The following is a 19,551-nucleotide window of genomic DNA, read 5'->3' as shown; positions in this document are numbered from 1 at the left end:
CCCTGTTCATAGCTGCATCGTTGACAATAGCCAAAAGATGGTAGCAACTCATTCAGTGATGGATGAATAGATAAACAGAATGTAGTATATAGATACAATGGATTATTAGTTGGCCTTTAAAAGGAAGGAAATTCTGACCTATATCACAACATGGATGAACCTTGAAGACATTTTCTAAGTGAAATAAGCTAGTCGCAAAAAGGACAAACACTTTATGATTCCACTTACATGAGGCACCTGGAATAGTGAAATTCATAGAGACAGAAAGTAGAAAGGTGTTGCCAGAGTCTGGGGAGAGGGAGGAATGAGAAGTTATTATTTAATGAGTAAGAATTTCAGTTTGGGAAGATGAAAAAGTTCTGGAGATCGATAGTGCTGATGACTGTACAATAATGTGAACATACTTAATGCCACTGAACTGTACCCTCAATAATGGTTAAAAGGGTAAAATTTTTGTTATGTATATTTTACTCCAATTTAAAAAGAATTGAGGTAGAGAGATCCAAACTTCCTGACCAGATCGCTCTGGTGTGCCACATGTAGGTTATTGGCATGCCACGGTGAGGATCCCTTTTGAATAGACCACACAGGGCCAAGTACAGCTGAAACCCTCAGGAGGTCACTTCCAGCCTTGAGGAGCTGTAGCTTCTTACCCTGGTATGCTATACACATATTGGAATATTTAAAATTTCTTATTTCTTAACCTCCTTGCCAAATATAATATATACACAGAATAAGTGCATAAAGCAAAAATGTATAGCTCAATAATTAATCATAAAACTTGTGTGACCACCACTTTGCTCAAGAACTAAAATCTTGGCCGGGCGCTGTGGCTCACGCCTGTAATCCTAGCTCTTGGGAGGCCGAGGCGGGCGGATTGCTCAAGGTCAGGAGTTCAATACCAGCCTGAGCAAGAGCGAGACCCCGTCTCTACTATAAATAGAAAGAAATTAATTGGCCAACTGATATATATATAAAAAAAAAAAAAAAAAAAAAAGAACTAAAATCTTGCCAGCATCTCAGAAGTCAGGATATTGTGTTACCACCTAAGTAGGCATCCCCCAAAGTTCTGCTCCGTATTTGGACATTATATAAATGGAATCCTAAAATAAAAACAAAGGAAATATAGCTACATATAGCAACATGGGTGAATCTGACAAATATGTTGAATGAAATAAACCAAACATAAAAGGAATACATCAAAACAATTTGTTGGAAAAAGCCCAGCTTTTACTTTAGTTTTTTGTCATAAGTCAACTGTTCATATATGTGTGGGTCTGTTTTGGGGCTTTCTAATCTATTTCAATTGTTCATTTGTTTATCTTGTGCCAATACCTTATTGTAGTAATTACTGTCACTCTACTATCTTGATATATAGTAGAGCAACTCCTTCCTTATTCTTATTTTTCAAACTAGTTTGTCAAGTTCCACCAAAACCCAACCAAACAAAAATAAACAAACCCTCTGGTAAGTTTGACTGGAAATATTACATTGACCTGTAGATCAATTTGGACAGAAGTGACAGTGTTGAGTTTTTCAGTCCATGAATATGGTATAATCTTCATTTACCTAGATTTTGTTTAGTTGCTTTCAATGATATTTTATAGTTTTAAAGTTTCCTATAAGTATGTCAAAATATTGATCCCTTCAACCTTTGGGGAGTCGGGGTAGAGTGTGGGGTAGCTGGCCAGAGGGAGAGAGAGGAACAGAAAACCCCTAGCTGTTCACCCTTGTGAACTATACAACTATTATCAATATCTATGCATGACATGGTGGGGAAAATATTGGGAAACATTAGGAAGTCTTTCTAGTTCTCTGTTTCTGACCAGTTGCATAAAATGCTAGGTTGTGACAGGCAAGAATGCCATCCATAATGCCCCCCAATATTCCTGAATTGCCCACCGTGTACTTCTAGCCCATTTATTTTTATAAGCCTGTTTATACAATATGTGCCCATAAATTAAGAGGGCCTATTCTTGAAAAAATGATAATAATGTTATTATGTACTGAGCATTTGCAGGTCTGAACACTATACAAATGTCTTCTTAAGTCTCTGAGCAATCCACTGTAAAATATTATCTGTATTTTACAGATGAAAATGCTGGATCTCTGAGAGGCAAAGAACTAAGTGGTAGGACCATTTCTGGTAGACTAGATAATTTAAAAACCCTCCCTCTATAAGTTCATAGAAATACTGGGTAAAATATATCAAACATTTTTTCAAATAGATAACAGAGCTTAGAAAAAAGGAAAATAAATCTCTTAGGTCCAGAAATGAAGAGAAAGCTGCAAACCAGTAACCAAATGGTTTGTTTTCACGGGGTCACTTTGGGACAGGAGATAAGACCTAGGAACAACCGTACATAGAGCTGAGACCCTCAAAGCCTGCATTCTCAGTGAAAGGGTGGGCTAAAAAAACCAGCCCCACTGGCAAAAGGATATTTGTTTGTTTATTCATTCAATAACATTTTCTGAAAGCTTATTATCTGCTAGGCTTATATTCCAGGCACTTAGCATACAGTGGCAAAAATACAAATCCCTGCTCTCGGGGGAATTTTGGTAGGGGCAAGACGGAAAATAATAAATAAATGTAATATATAAGTACGATAAAAAGATGTTTATAGAAAACAAAAAAGAGATCAGGGGGATAACTAGGAAACAGTCTATCTTGGCCCAGAGACTCTGGGAAGAAAAAATAATTGTCTTTGCAAATTCCAAGCCACGGATTTGCCTTGGGGGAAGGAGGAAGCTGGGGTTGTAACTGACATTAATTATTTGTATAATCCAGAAAACCAAGGCACATAATTAACATAATTGGTCTCAGGTTGTTAGTGCCTTTCCACATAGTTCCAGGAATATGAAGAGGTGCTTCCTGACAAAACCAAAAGAAAACCCACGGCCCAGGCTACCAAGGTTTCCCATAGGTAAAGCCCAGACAAACTTGAGCTTACAATAAAAAAAATACAAAGCTTTCAGTGTCAGATTTAGGATTCAATTCAGCACCTGTTTGCTGCTAAAGACCATGCTTATAATTCTTATGTATAGGCCCTCTACTCACGGACTAGAACTTACACCCCACACCCTCATGGGTAGAGTTGCCTTAGCATCCACAGTATTTAGGATCACAGAATCTTAGAGTTGGAAGGGACCCAAGAAATCACTTCCTCCAATTTCCCTAACAATGCAGGACATCTTTCTTAACATGATTGGCTCATAGTCAGCCTCTGCTTGAGAACCTTCAGAGAAGGAGAGCCTTATCACAGAGGCAAACACCACCACCTATGGAGACAGGCTGTGGACCCATGCTGGCTCAGCAAGCCTCTGAGTCAGGTGACCTTAGGCAGGGTAATTAACCATATGAATTTAAGCTCTCTTATCTATAAAATGGATATTATCTCATAGGGTCCTGGTGAAGTTTAAACAGAATAATGGATATAAAGGCTCACTTGGCACATATTAGATAACGATGTTTTCCCTTCTCACTTATGTCTACATCTATGTACTCAGTAAAAAGACTTACTCTGCTTTGATTAATCAGATCAGATCAACTTATAGGTGTAAGATTTTTTAAAATTCAAATTTCAGTGAGAGCAAATCTCATGCAGTTCAACATCCTACTAGGAAAAGGTTTTGCCATTATAAAAAACAACCAATCGCTCATTTTAATTTAATTTTGAACCAGTACTGTCTCTGCATTTCAAGGCCTCTTTTACTTCCAGCATGAAGGCTTGTGGCTGTTTGTTCACTCTGTGTTGGTAATAGAAGGATGGGTCTGAGAAGCCTCTTGAAATAGCTTTACTATAAGGCTGTCTTTTTTTTTTCTCATTCAACTTATTTATTTATTTCAAGAATAAATTTTACTGAATTAGGCTTCTTTCTCTAAAAACTAAAGAATTATTTACTTGCAGTATAATTCATCTATCTTAGATGTATAGTTTGATGAATTTTGGTAATTATAGACAATTGTGTAGTCACCCCCCTACTAAAGATATAGAACAATTCTATCACCTTAAAAAATTTCCCCTTTAGGCACTGATTTTTTTTTGGAGACAGAGTTTGGCTTTGTTGCCCAGGCTAGAGTGAGTGGCTAGTGAGTGTCAGCCTCCCTCACAGCAACCTCAAACTCCTGGGCTCAAGCGATCCTCCTGCCTCAGCCTCCCAAGTAGCTGGGACTACTGGCATGTGCCACCATGCCCGGCTAATTTTTTCTCTATATATTAGTTGGCCAATTAATTTCTTGCTATTTTTAGTAGAGACAGGGTCTTGCTCTTGCTCAAGCTGGTTTTGAACTCCGGACCTTGAGCAATCCACCCGCCTCTGCCTCCCAGAGTGCTAGGATTACAGGCGTGAGCCACCGTGCCCGGCCTTAGGCACTGATTTTTAAGAGGGAAATTTACAAATCAGTTGAGGTCCAGAGTGAGGCCTCTTGAAGTCATTGCACAGACAGACCACTTTATGGAATGAGGGACATTTGTTGAATCCCAGAGAAAAGAAGGCTTATGAGGATACATCAGCCTTCAAATATTTGAAGAGCTGCTATGTGGAATAAAGACAGAACTTAATCTGTGTAGGTCCAGAGAGGTAGAGGTGAGGGATATTTTGACTCAATATAAAAAATTTCTAAAAATAACGATTTATAGATGATGAAGGTAAGTGAGACTCAGAGAGTTAGAGATGAATTGCTCTAGATCAAACGCCTGGAAAGTGGCAAAGTCCCAGTTTGAACTCAGGTGTTCTGATCTTTTTTTTTTTTTTGAGACAGAATTTCACTTTGTTGCCCAGGCTAGAGTGAGTGCCATGGCGTCAGCCTAGCTCACAGCAACCTCAAACTCCTGGGCTCAAGGGATCCTCCTGCCTCAGCCTCCCGAGTAGCTGGGACTACAGGCATGCGCCACCATGCCCGGCCAATTTTTTCTATATATATTAGTTGGCCAATTAATTTCTTTCTATTTATAGTAGAGACGGGGGTCTTGCTCTTGCTCAGGCTGCTTTCGAACTCCTGACCTTGAGCAATCCGCCTGCCTCGGCCTCCCAGAGAACTAGGATTACAGGCGTGAGCCACCACGCCCTGCCAGGTGTTCTGATCTTAAATCCAGATTTTCTCACTTTACCCTTGTGCTTTGGAAGACAAGGCCAAGAGGGCATAGCCTCAAGGCAGAGAAGACTGGTATGAGGAAGCCACTCAGATGTTCGTCACTGTAAACCACGCAACCACTGGCCCAGGCCTACGTTGGGGGCAAAGCCAAGGCCCAGCTAAGACAAGTGGCTCTTCTAGTGTGGGTGGAGGAGGGGTGAGGCCACCCAGTCCTTGGGCTGTGGGTTCACTTTGCCTCACTGCCTGGAGCAAGCTCTTGCCCTGATTTGCAGTGAGAGCTGAGGATCCTGGTCAGTGAGAAACCTGGTGCGGAGCCGTCTGCGTGGATGCTGCTGATAGGGGCCAGCTGCTGCCTGCAGCTGGGGCTGGGGCTGAGCAGGTGGCACCAGGCAGCAGGGTGGAAGAACTTGTGAAAATGCCTTTCCCTACCCTGCTGGGCTGGCCTGAGGGGCTTTGAGTATGTGAGGGGGAAGACAATTATCGTTAGGCTGGAGAATAGAAACAGCACCCTCAGGTGAGAAAGAGAAAGAGAAAACTAGCAGGGGAGAGAGTTATAAAGAAGGAAGCCTGGGCAGTAAGAGCTCGGGCTTTGCTGGCTGAGCTCCTGGGTGCAGGTAAGGACTCCCAGGGCAGAGGGAGGGGCTGGGAGGTTTTGTCCCATTTGCTGTGACTGTGGGCCCATGGGCCCACTGGCGGGCTGCTGGGTGGGGGTTGCACAGGCTGCTGTTCCCCAGGAAGGCCTTGGTGTGTGATGGTTCTCGGCCGACCCTGGGATGGGGGATAGTAGAGGCTCCTGGTGGGATTGGCGGTTGGCTGGGTGTGACCAAGGCATCTGCCTAAGGGAGAGAGCCCAGGAAGTAGTGGCACCTCCTCCCGGGGTGTCCTTCCCCTCCTCTGTCTGGGAGCGGCAGGTGAGAAGTGGCGAGCTGTCCCACAGTCAGAGTGGGCCGGAGCAGCACTGGGTTTGTGGAGGGTTTGTCAGGTTTTCCAGCTCAGGGCCCAGCCACTGGCAGGAAGCAGGACAGAGGTCACTTGAACTCACGTCCCTGTTAAATACATCAGCTTTTAAATCAATCTTCGTTCAAAGTCCAGTGAGTTCCAAGACCAGTGCTCACCAGCAGAGACAAAATCCCCGAGTGAACAGAGCAGCTCCTCTTCCTTCCCAATATAGGTAAGAGCCACTCTGTGTCCCCCTTGAGGGCACTGGCCACAGGGCCTGCACGACCTTCTCTCTTTCCCTTTTCCTTTTTCCAAGCAAGCAGCTGGCTGTCCAGGGCAGAAGAGAGGCCCCGGGGGAAGGAGCCAGGCCCCTTGGGTGGTTGGGAGGCAGGAGTGGGGGTGGGTGAGGGATCGTCCACACTCTAAGATCCTTTCTGCTGGAGGCGCCCCTGACCCTTGCAGTTGAGGGTCTGCTTCACAAAGGAAGTGGTACACTGATCTCAGAAAAAGCTTTCCCAGGGTTGTATGGGAGTTTGATGTGCCGCCAAAGGGGAGTGAGACAACAGACTTCACGGGTTACCAGGGAGACGCTCCCAGGACCTTCCTACTACGTGAGGGCCTTGGGCATTTGACGAGAATTTCTCCTGGAAGCAGTCCTTAAAGGGTACAACCTAACTTGTTTTTCCCACTGGGTAATAAAAAGCACGTCTCCTCTCTATCACATTATAGCACTAAGAAACGAGAAAAACCAGTGAATTTCTAGGCTGGCAGAATTTTAAAACATAGATTCCCTAGGCTCTAGCCTGTGGAATTTCTAAGTCTCTGGGACTTGTGTGAATCTGAAAAATCGTTATTTTTTTAATTCAGGATATTATGGGGTACAAACATTTTGGTTACATGTAATGCATTTGCCTCACCCAAACGAGGCCTACAAGCGTGCCCTTCCCCAGTACAGTGCGCTCGGCTTCCATTAGTTGTGGGTTGAAAAATCTTTATTTTAAAGCTCTTCTAGATGATTCTGTGGTGCAGGCAGGTTTGGGAGGAAGCACTAGTAGCTTATTCCCTAAGCAAAGAGTCAAGGGACTTAAATGTGACTTAAGGGTTCACCAGCTATGAAGACCCCTGCTCTGGGTTGGGTCCAGCTATGAAGATTCTTATGCTGGTTCTGCAAGAGGAACCATTTCTCCTTAATTACTAAAACCCCTGAAATGAAATGTGCTGGAGCTCTCAGTTTTGCATCCAGAAGTTATGGGGTGCAGACCGGCTCAGGCCATGATTGTTGGGTCACCTGGTGTCACATGTTCTTTCTTGCAACAAATAACTCAGGGATTTGAGTTTGTGCGTTATGACTACTAAGTAAATTGCTCTTTAACTTGTGTGTGTTCTCTGTACCCTAGAACATGAGTTGATGTCTCATGTTCACAGACCACTTACTAGACAGCTACCCCTCATCTAGGGGGAAGAACACAGGACCAGAATACAAATAACCAAGGGTTTTGACTGAGTTGTTAGTGACAGGCCACTGGACAAGTTGCTTAGCCAACTAGAGCCTCAAAGTCATCATTTATCAAGTGCAGGCCTCCCTTGTCCCAAAGGGTGTACTGAAAACAAAATTATGAATATGTTTGAGGAAATTAAAAGCACAATGTCAAATGTGGGCATCCAAAGGCTCTGTGGAATGGTAGGAAGAAACATCCTTGCCAGTCAGTCAGGAGGCCTTGTCTTTTAATCTCATTGAATCTTTATTTGCTCACCTACAGATGAAGAGTTGAGACTAAATTGCTAATGTCCCTTTCAGCCCACCAAGTATAAGGCAGATCCTGGACCTTAAAGGCTGGCTTCTTGTCAGCTAGGAATGAATTCAAATGCTACCTCCCTGGCAAGGATTTTCTAAATCAGCCTCCCACCTCCATCCCACCACGATCTGCAACACTCATAGCCTTTATCATCAGAAATCATCTCATTTACTTTTTACTTGTCACCTTTGTCAGATATTAAGCCTGGGTGCTTCTAGTGTGCAGGAATCTCATTCCTGGTGTTACCTGGAGTATTCCCAACTCTTAGTACCTAGCACAGAATAGACGCTTAAATATTTGCCTAAATGGAAACTGGTGTGGCAGTGGAGCTGGAAGAATAGATGCAGGTGGTTTTGGTAAAGGAGCTCCTCCGGAGAGGTGGCTGAAGAATTTATACTCAGGGCATCTGAAGTCTAGAGGCTGATCACGTGGGAATGGCTTTTCTGGTCATGTCTTGGTTAAATGATTCTCTCAATTGTTGCATAGAAATCTCAGAGTAGCAAGCTGGGGCTAGACATGTCTTCAAGATCTCCTCAGCTCCTGTCTTTGATCCTTCATGAGGGACTTCCCAGATTTCCTTAATCTCTTTGCCTGGTGGGTGCTACATCTAAGTGGCTAAGAGCATGGGCATTGGGATTGAAACCTGCATTCCAGATCAGACTTACTTGTATTCTCTAAGCCTCTACTCCCTCATCAGTCAAATGAGCATAACAGCACCTAGTTCTTAAAGTTATGAGGGTTTGATGAGAGAATGCATGTAGTGTCTAGCACATCTTTAGTGCTACAATTGTGATCTTCAGATAGCTTTGCAATGTGCAGGACCCCAGGAAGTAAAGGAACCCAGGCAGTGGCAAGGAGTTTTGATAAGTGGGAAAGATGGCCCCTAGCATACTTGATGGCAGCTATGGCAAGTTTGCTCTTGGTCTGAGACAGCCATTGGCTTCTGAGGCTCCAAATCTGGTTAGAGGCACAGATACTGTGTATTCATGAAGCTGGGTAGAACCATGGGGTCCCAATTGGAACACAAAATCAAAGACTCGGAAAAGCTCATGGGCTTTACCAATTGTATTGAGTGCATACTTGATGGTATGAGAACACAGAAGGGCTGTGGTGCCTGTTCTTAAGGGAGCTTATCTTGTTGGGGACACATGACATAAACACTGGAGCTCCTCCATAATCTATAGGACTGAGTCCAAGGTACTTCTGTCTAACCTGACCTACGTCTTTCCTTCAACATATACACACACTCTGGGCCCTCTGACTTATTCACCATTTCATTGAACACACCTTGTGCTGTTCCTTCTGGCTGGGATGTCTTCCTCCTCCCAGTCTGTCTGTGTTATCATACATGTTAGATCCCACAGGGTTGGGAGGGAGGGTAGATGGGAGGATCACAGACCCAACTGGGTTTGAATCCAGGCTCTGCTTATCCAAATCGCCATGGGAACCCAGCTTTTCAGAGTTTTGTTTTTTTTTTTTTTCTTTGTAAAATTGTTCATCAGGATGAAATCAGAACTCATCAGGAGTCCCTAGGCTGGCTCCTAAAGCCTAATAGTAGCTCAATAAAAAACAGTAAGACAACATTCTCATGTAAATATTCTAGCACCCATACCATCGTTTGGTAGTTATGTTTCATGACTCTCCCCACTGGATTCTGGGCTCTTTGAGGGCAGGGCAGTGCCTACTCTGGGTTGAGTCCTGGTACCTGCCCCACAGTTGGTACTACATGTAACTTGCTGGATCTATAAATGATACTTGAAATGCAGACGATGGAGTGATGCCTTCAGACTGTGCTGGTCATGGGAGGATTTGCACATAACCTAAAATTTAGATTGAGCCTTGAAAATGGGTAGATCTTGAATCCATCCACTTGGAAAAAATGTCTACTTAGCACCTACCATGAATAAGGAGTCAGCAGTGGGGAAGGTATTCCAGGCAGAGCCTGTGGCATGAGCAAAGGGCAGGCTGGGTGCGGTGACCACGCACAGCCCAGCTGGTGTCTGCTGAGGAGCAGGTGGATGAGGCGGGGCTGGGTTGTGCTCAGCCTCAGTGCTGGAGCCAGAAGTCTGGACTTTCACTTCTTGAAGGATTTTTTGTTTTTGTTTTTTTAAGAGACTCTTTGTTGGGAAGTTTGTCTCGAGGCAGTGACTGGGAGGGACTGCAGGCAGGAGGACTCTCTGTAGTCCAGACATACGAAGAAAAGTCAGGGGGTAGAAATGCAAGTTCAAAGTGTCTTTTAAAGCAAGACATGCTGATGTGGGGAAAACGCTCATCTTGACCCACCCTCAGGATGGTTGGGCTGTTGCAGGTACCAGGTCTCAGCAGTGCATGAGGGCTCCTCTCTCCATGGGCGCCTGTTTCTGGATAATGACTCCATCTCTCTCCCAACTTGTAAAGACTCTTGGATAAGCAATGGAAGCGTGGAAGGCCTTGAACTCCAGCCCAGAGTTTATGGTGGCTGGGGGTGCAGGGTACTTAGTGCCAGCCGGCCAAACGAACTTTGAGATAAGCAGATTCCATTCTTTATCAGAAATGAGGGGCAAAAATTACTCACTGGGCCTGTGATGACTGTTCTCCAGATAATTCTCAGTGGAACACACTTCATTATCTTCCCACATTTGAAGTCTATCTCTGGCTGAGACCAAACAGTAACTGTACAATGGGAAAGTACCGTAAGCAAATACTTACTTTAAGGGCCCAGCTTATTTTTGATATTAAAGTACACGAGTGTTTTAATTTCCACAGGTCTTGCCTTTCAAAGGAGGAATCCAGTTGGCCTTAAATATATGATCTGCATCAAAAACATAGGGTCTGCTCTAGGTGAAATATTTTTGAGGCATGAAATTGAATTATCTATTCTATTATTCTTTCTTCCTTGCTATTTCTTGCTAGAGACATGTCAGTACCAGCTGAGATACAGTAGGATTTTTTTTTTATGCTGTTGGAAGAAACAGCATGTGCTGAGGCTCTGTTGCAGGCTCTGACAGAAGCCGGGCATGGCGCCTTCGTGTCATGGCTGATGACTGCAGGGAATTCTCAGCCTTCTACAGTTGCTGACTTAACATCACGGTGTCCACCAACTGCATTTTTTAAAACAAAAGTCTAGTGATTTTTTTCCTATTACAGATGCATGCAAATGTTGGAAGAACAGCAATCCTCAGAATGTACACTGTGCAGATACACTTGGTCATGTTTCCTGAGAATGTTCCTTTCTTCTTGCTGAAGTTCAAGGTGTTTTACAGACAGACATGGAGTTCAGTGGAAAGTGAATAATGTTTAGGTTGAATGTTACTGGAGAGACTCTGCCTTTCTTCCCCTTATGCCTCAAACAGATAATTTAATTATTTACATCCTAGGTTATACAATCAAATGTCCTTCTACTGTTGCAGTGACCAGGGTTAAACATTATTCACCAGCAGTCCTAAGTGTTTACTGTTTAGTCTTTTCATGGCTTGAGTGTTGGTTACATAAACACCTTGTGGGGAGTGGCTCTGTTTTCTTTGTAGTCTGATACTAACTATATAATTGATTCCTAATTACTATTCAATAAGATGATGGTAGGTCCAGGGGACTCCTGCCCAGTGGTGTAGATTACTGCATTTATGGAATGATATTACTACCAAGTCCTGGGCCTTGGAAGATGGCCCAAGACGACAGTACCTGGGCTTGTTCTCTCCTGATGGTGGTCGTTGCACCTGGCCCCTTTATTTTTCTACTTCCAAGCCGGATGCTGTTTATCCCATGTCCTTTCTCTAATCTTTTGGAAATTTCCTGATGCTATCTGATGAGTGAGCCTGTTCACTGGTTCCTCCCTGGCTGCCTGGGCCAGGTGTCTACATCTAAGGTAATGCTTTGCTCCCTCCCTCCTTCAGTTCCTTGCTTACTCGTTAGAGCTCACCTGCTCCACGTGTTGGGACTCTCTGGCTAGTGTAGCCCTGAAGTTCTGTTAAAGCTCCCTGGATATTCCTCCTCGATACACAGCATTTGGTCCTGTTTTATAGTTCCCTACCTTTCAGACTTGCATGATACTTCTGTGTCCAGGAAAATCTGGGTTTATTATTTGAGCTTCATTTTATGGTCAGCAAAATCTTTAGCCCTGACTTTTCAGCAGCTAAAATTAGCTTTGCAGAGGTGATCTGGATGAGTAGATAGAGAATCCCTTGTCGATAATTGAGGTGCCTGCCTATCACCAGTCTATAATCTCTCGTCCTCAAAAAGAAAACCGGGAACACTGCTCACACGTTCTCCCAGAAAAATGGGATTTGCATTGCATCCGGGCTCCCACCAGCAGGCAGGGAAGATGACTTTTGTGGGGAGAGCCTTTCTGCTCCAGGGACTGTGCAGGGATGCTTTACATGTTCTGTTGTCAGCAATTGTCATTGTCCACATGCGCTTCCCATTCTAGGTGTACTTCCATTTTCAGCTCAAAATTAAGGAACGTGCCCATGTAGTCAGTTAGCAAGTAGTGAAAGTAGGATTAAAAACTAGGCCTGGCTCAAGCCCTTGCTCCTCCTACTGCACTCTACCCTGGGTAGGATGCTGGGGGAAGATGGAAATAAAAATAGACTCCCCTCACATACACACGTGGCTGCTTTAGAATTTCATTACTGGGAGCTATTCTGTGCTAAAGATCTTTTAGGATGACTTTCCCTGTATTAATCCCTTAACTTTTGAAACTGTTTCCCCAGTCCCTTCTTCCCTCTCCCCATTCATGCTGCTGAGCCAGTCCCTGAACCAGTCTCCAAATCCTTCCCTCCTGATTTCTCTTACCTGCTGGGTCACTGAGCTCAAGTGATCCTCTCACCTCGGCCTCCCAGAGTGCTAGGATTACAGGCCTGAGCCACCATGCCCGGCTGCCTGTGTTTTTAAAACATGTTAAATCCTTAGGGTAAAAGTTGCCCATTTCTTCTGTTTTTTTTTTTTTATTATATTACAGCGAGAAAATGCCATGTGAACCAACACTGTTTGGTCTGCTATAAGTTCATTATATATATTTTCTAATCTAAGTTTCTTAGACATTTTTATCCAATTTGTGAAATAATGCTGTGGCTGTTGGAATTACTTTTTGCCAGTGGTTACACACTGTCAGCCCAGGGGCTCAATTCTGTTTTGGTTTATGTAGTTTCTTGTAAGTTTAAGATAGCTGTCTGCTTTTAAAAATGGGGACATTTTACATAAATCTAGATTCTCTTGAGAAAAATGGAAGATGTGGCACACCAGTCTCTCATTTTCTCATAGTAGTTGTCTTCTGGTGCTGACAAGCAGCTGATCCACAGTCCTCTTCTGGCCACCATCACTGACTTATCTGTTTCACTCAGGGGTACTTTGGTGACACTTTTGCTCTATATTCTCAAAGTTCCTGAGTTGTCAGCTATTCTGCAGAAGAGATTGACGCTGAGTAAGTGTCCTTACTCATCCCGTTTTCTTCCTGCTGCCCTCCTGCCCCAGCAGAAGTATCCATCTCATCAAGGCCAATCCCACTTCCTGTGTTCCATGTCACCCCTTGACACACACGCTGATAGTTCACATAATGTTAAAAATAAAAGCATTTGTCAACCCCATTTTCCCCTCAAGCTGCTGTCCTGCTGCTCTCATCTATCTGTTCCAAAATGTATCTGTATTTGTTGCTGCTGTCATTTAGTAGCTTCTTAGTCCCTTATCTGACCTAGACTTCCATTTTCTAAACGTAAGTGGCATTTTCTGCTTTCATTTTCTTTACCTCTTAGTGTCATTTGGCATTGTTAACTAGCCCTATCTTGAGATTCTTTTAGTTCTGATGGCACTGTAAAGTCTTGGCTTTCTGATTTCTGATTATTCCTTTTTGTTTCATCTTCCTGCCACTTAGACACAGGCTTACCCAAGGGTTTGTCCTTGGCCCTCTTCCTCCACATTCTCACTCTGAGCTTGCCCTAGCACTGCTTGTACATGGTCCCAGACCTGGCCACCAGTCCCACATCTCCTGTGTTCCAGGTGACGTTCTCATGACTACACTATCTTTTAATGGCATCACTTTTCTGCCAGTCACCAAGGCATGAGCTTGGTTTCCTTTGACCCCCTTCCTTTTCCAACTCCTTGCCTGAGTGGGCAGCAGCATGCAGAAGACGCTAGGGCTGCTGCAATAGAATACTACAGACGGAAATTCATTTTCTCAGTTCTAGAGGCTGGAAGTCTAAAATCCAAGGTGTCAGAGGGTTTGGTTCTTCTGAGACCTTTCTCCTTGGCTTACAGATGGCCACCTTCTCACTGTGCCTCATGTGGTTTTTCTCTGTGCAAGTGTCTTTTTTTTCTTTTATAAGGATACCAGTCCTATTGGATTAGCATCCCACCCTAATGACCTCATTTAACCTTATTTTATCTTATTTTATTATTTTTTTTTGAGACAGAGTCCCATTTTGTTCCCCAGGCTAGAGTGAGTGCCATGGTGTCAGCCTAGCTCACAGCAACCTCAAACTCCTGGGCTCAAAGGATCCTCCTGCCTCAGCCTCCTGAGTAGCTGGGACTACAGGCATGCGCCACCATGCCCAGCTAATTTTTTCTATATATATATATTAGTTGGCCAATTAATTTCTTTCTATTTATAGTAGAGACAGGGTCTCACTCTTGCTCAGGCTGGTTTCAAACTCCTGACCTCGAGCAATCCGCCTGCCTCGGCCTCCCAGAGTGCTGGGATTACAGGTGTGAGCCACCGTGCCCAGCCTAACCTTATTTAAAAATTATTTTCTTTGTAATTTTTTTTTTTTTTTGAGTCAGGATCTTGCTCTGTTGTCCAGGCTAGAGTGCAGTAGTTTCATCATGCCTCATTGCAACCTTGAACTCCTGGGCTCAAGCAGTCCACCTACCTTAGCCTCCTGAGTAGCTGGGACTACGGGCATGTACCACCACATCTGGCTAATTAAAAGAAATTTTTGTAGCATTGATGTTTCATTATATTTCCCAAGCTGGTCTCAAACTCCAGTTCTGGGATTATAGGCACGAGCTACTGTGCCCAGCCTCATTTAACCTTAACTACCTCTTTAGAGTCCCTGTGTTTGAGTACAGTCACCGTGGGGATTAGGGCTTCAATGTATGAATAGGGTGGGGTGCAAAATTCAGTCTCTAATAGAAGAGGGGAGCCCCAGGCTTGAAGTAGGAAAGATATCAAGCTTGGTTGATAGGAAAAAACTGAGCTAATGTAATCATTTCAGGTAAAGTGTACAGCTGGCCCCTACAGAGAAACAGAATAAGTAGGTAGCTGCAGAATTGGAGTACTCTTACAATCCCAGGACTAAAAAAAGCCAAAAGTGCAGTTGTGTTCGAGTTGAGCTGTGGTTTCAAAAGACTTTGCATGTGCCACTGTGTGCATGGGCATCCTTCCTCACGACGAAGAAGCCACAAAAAAAAACACGGCAGGGGAGTAAGCGGTGATTAGAGAGAAGCCTATGGGCTCTGACGCTGGCTGGCTGCTGCAGAGCTGTTGTTCCTACCGGACGCTAGTCATGGTCAGTGTAAACAAGCATTCTGAACACCTGTGTTGTCACACCTGTTGTGTCTGAGGTCATCTCTGCATGGAGAAACCCGAGGGAACAGGGTTGAAGAGTTGATAAGATCGGTTACTTAGTCCTCTCTGTAGTTCTTCCACCTCTGTTCTATTCTCGTGGCTACTATGCCAGGCCAAGCCCTTTATCTTGTGCGTAGGGTTATGATGACAGCCTCTTGCCTGGCCTCCTTCCAGTGTGTCTTTGCTCCAGTCCACCCCACCTACCTTCTTGGAGCCCAACTCTGATCCTGTCATCCCACTGCTGAAAAGCCTTGAGTAGTGCCCGCTCCCCCCAAACTAAGGAAGGCCCAGAGCCCTTGGGCTGGATTCAAGGCCTTTACAATCCAATTTGTCACCCATGCTTTCCCTTCTGTTGCCTGTCCTTCCACCTCATTGGGTTTTTAGCTCCTTCTTGGCCGGGCCCCGAAACTTTCCCACTTTCATGCCCTGATGTCCACTCTATTATCTGCCTAACACGCTCTCTTCCTACTTCTGTACGTGTTGAAATCCCAGCAGTCTGTTAAGGCCCAAATCAAATTTTATGGGATTCATGGAGCTTTCCTTAATTTTCCCTACGTTGGAGGTCGTATGGCACTTACACTCTGCTCATAGTGGTGTTTGTACTAAACCTTTTTCTCAACCCTATTCAACTATAAAGTTCCTTGAGAATAGAGGTGGTGTCTGCTATAGCCCATCGACCACTTCAGTGTTTTGCATGTAAGTGGGTTGACACCTGTGGTATAAACAAATGAAATCAGGTCTGGCTGATACGTCGTCCTGATGCTTAGCGGAAAACTGAAGAAGCTACGTTCGTGGTCCTGCCAGACCTCTCCTGCTCAGCACGCCGACTGACGAAGCTAATTGTTTGGTGCGGGGCAGAGGTTGGCGGGGAACGAGGAGCTGTACAGCAGGACTGACGACCGGCACTCTTGCTCAGGGCTCTGCAGGATGATTGGCAGGGCTCGGGCTTGGATGGAGCTTGGGACTCCGCCTGTAGTGTAGGGGAAGGAATGGCCTCAGCTGTGAAGGCGTTTAGGCTTGGGAGGTGGGAGCAGTCCCTCAGACTGGACTGATAGGACAAGTAGCCCACGCAAACTGGTAAAGGTGGCTTTCATCTGCTGGATTCTATGTCTGCCGGGCTCAGAACTAGAACCTGGGGAGGGAGGCACGAGGGAACGGACTTTAGGTTGCCACGCACACCTATACTGGCAGCTGGGCCACTGACTAGGGGCAGAGCTGGATCCTGAGGACTGCACGGAGTGATGAAGGGCCTCTCCTAACCAGGCTGCCACCTTGGGTAAAGGTGGGTAAGGCTGGGTAAAGGCGAGCTCAGAGTGGCTGTTAATAGCTTACCCAACCTTGACACTGTTCTGCGACCCATGAGAGAGTTAATTATCCCACGGGGAGAGAAGAGGATTGCAGGTGGGGCGGGGAGACTTCAAGCACTAGTTTCTTTGCTCATGTTTAGGTTTTAAGCCTGGAGATTTTTGTCAGTAGATGTGCGGTGGGGGCCTATCATGCATCTATTTTTATAAATCTCTACAGGTGATTGAGGGGCAGCTAGGACTGAAAAACCTTAGTGTGAGCATTAAATGAGATAACGTACCACACCTGGCGTACAGTGCATTTTCAAATGGTAACGTGATTTAATATTGCTGTCATCGTCTGATGGTCTATAGGCTTACACTGCTTCAACCAACTGCATCTGTTCACTCGGATGAAACCAGCTGGTGCCTTTGGGCACAGGTGGACAACTCCCAGGATCAAGGACACAAAGGGAGATCCTCTAACTCTTGCTGACTCTGCTCCTCAGGGAACTGCTATTTATTTCCCTCAGAAGAATCTGCTTTCCCTGGCCCATGGTTTTTTTTTTTTTTTTTTTTTTTTTTTTTTTTTTTTTTTGATACAGAGTCTCACTTTGTTGCCAGGCTAGAGTGAGTGCCGTGGCATCAGCCTAGCTCACAGCAACCTCAAACTCCTGGGCTCAAGTGATCCTCCTGCCTCAGCCTCCCGAGTAGCTGGGACTACAGGCATGCACCACCATGCCTGGCTAATTTTTTCTATGTATAGTAGTTGGCCAATTAATTTCTTTTTTGTTTATAGTAGAGACGAGGTCTTGCTCTTGCTCAGGCTGGTTTTGAACCCCTGACCTTGAGCAATCCGCCCGCCTCGGCCTCCCAGAGTGCTAGGATTACAGGCGTGAGCCACCACGCCCGGCCCCCTGGCCCATGTTTTACCTGGTCACTAGCAGCTACAGAATTCCTTTTCAAAATAATACCTGGAAGCTCACAGGAGCTACAGAAGTAATTCTCTGCTTTTGAGCAGCACATGTTTCAGAGAACCCTGTGTGCTGACTTTTGGGTTTGGGAAATGCTTTGTGTCCTTGTTGGGTTCCCGCTGACTTGGAGACTTTCAAATGTTTCTCAGGAGATCATGGAGCTTTGAGCTAAGTGGCTTTGAGATCCTTCCACCCCACCTCTGTCCCCTACCCTGTCTGGATGGGATTATGAGCCTAATGGGCCTAGCAAGACAGGGTATTTTTTAATAGTTCATTTTCACAAATAATTATCTTAGAGGCCTTTTTGACGTGCAGGCCGACAGGGCAGGCACGCTTTGCTGCAAGTTCCGTTGACGCCGGGCGCGATGGGAATTCGTTTCACTCTCTCCCCAGCTAGCCCTGCTGAGGGAAGTCCTAGAGCTTCCACTGCAGTCATGCCACCTGGGGGAAACCTGGGATTTCCTCTCAGCCTCGGCCAGCTAAACTGAGCCCTTCTTTCTGGCTGTTAGGGTTTCAATCCTAATCTCAGGAACAGCTTCCAGCTCAGACTTCCAGCTCTTTGTGCAGAGGAGTTAGTGCGGGTGGGTGTTCACTGAGGATCATGTCAATCCATGCTGATGGCTGGCCGGGAGCCAAGTACCCGGGGATCTTTCTTTCCTTCCTGTAGGAAACAGCCCAGTGGCTTTAGTTCTTCCTACTCTGGCCACATCCAGCAGTCCTTACCCCCTGCCCCCTCTGTGGCCATTTCCTAGCTTTGCTAACTTCTAGAAGGTACCCAAGTTTTCTTCTGGAATTTTTATTTTCTTTATTATATAATATTTTTCTCTTGTTCTTCTCAATTAGTGGGAAACAGGAACTGATTTTTTTTCTCTTTATTATATAATTTTTCTTTTCCAAGTTTTCTTCTTGACAACAGCCATATTATTCTCTTTCCTGGTAGCAATAATTATTTCTTTTGGAAGAAAGTGGAATCTAAACGTATGATTAACATCACTATTAATCAAGATTGATTTTTAAAAAAAGAAACTCTTTGACTTCTCACCCCAAGCCTTTCCTGCTTGCCAGCCAGTGTCTTGTTCTTTCCCAGAGATAAGAACTTTGCCATGTATTGACTTTTTCCCCCAGGGCTCAGACATGGTTATAGCTTTCTCTCATTTCTAGTATTTTATTTTAGCTATTTAACTGGAGAATAAAGCCTGCTGAAAACTTAATGGAATCTGGCTTTGGATGATTGCTGACATACTGCAGAAATTCATAGGCCTTCACTGGTTATGTGTCTGTCCACCTTAGCGATGTGACCTCCAGATTTTCTCAGGCAGCAGAGGATGGGATGGGGGCTAAAGAAATAGGGAACAGTATCCTTAAATACAAAGATCCTTCCTATGTAGGCCCTGTATTCCAGAGTTCCAGGCATCCTCATCATGGAGCAGTGACAGTCTTACTAAAGTGACTGATCCTAGCCCTCATTTAGGGGACAGTGTGACACCAGGACGTGGACCAGACAGAACCAGCACTGGAGGTGGGCCTGAGTGCAGCTCTCTTGACACCTAGTTAAGTCATCTTTCTGCAAGATGGCAAAGAAAAGAGACAGTTTTAGGGACCCGTGGGTCCCATGTAAGACCAGGCTCTTGGGGTTTTGGTCTGTGTTCCCCACTGGCACAGTGGAAGGTGTTAAATATTTAACCAGTTTGGCCTGGGCACATACCAGTCCGTGGACACTGGCATCAATCTGTCAGTGGCTGCAGATGTGGTGGCAGGAGGTATTCGGGGGCTCCCAGCAGTGGTTGTCTGGTAGCAATAATTATTTCTTTTGGAAGAAAGTGGAATCTAAACGTATGATTAACATCACTATTAATCAAGATTGATTTTTTTAAAACAGAAACTCTTTGACTTCTCACCCCAAGCCTTTCCTGCTTGCCAGCCAGTG

General features: G+C 44.8%; 1 protein-coding gene across 2 annotated transcripts in view; it reads left to right on the top strand.

Annotated features, from left to right (window-relative positions):
• The first annotated feature begins 5,366 nt into the window (after positions 1-5,366).
• The window catches only part of PDZK1 (PDZ domain containing 1), a 31,353-nt gene continuing 17,168 nt past the window's right edge, over positions 5,367-19,551 (top strand). The window contains exons 1-2 of one of the 2 annotated variants that reach the window (XM_076000048.1): positions 5,367-5,709; positions 6,183-6,266. The gene's annotated coding sequence lies outside the window, so the exon portion shown is untranslated. Of the gene's footprint in view, positions 5,710-6,028; positions 6,267-19,551 lie in introns of those variants that run through there. The other variant, XM_012761911.3, reaches the window with a different exon arrangement.

This window comes from Microcebus murinus, chromosome 2 (genome assembly GCF_040939455.1).
Source record: "Microcebus murinus isolate Inina chromosome 2, M.murinus_Inina_mat1.0, whole genome shotgun sequence".
NCBI lineage: Eukaryota > Metazoa > Chordata > Mammalia > Primates > Cheirogaleidae > Microcebus > Microcebus murinus.
Note: the sequence above shows the minus strand (reverse complement) of the source record. Positions and strands in the feature narration are given on the sequence as shown.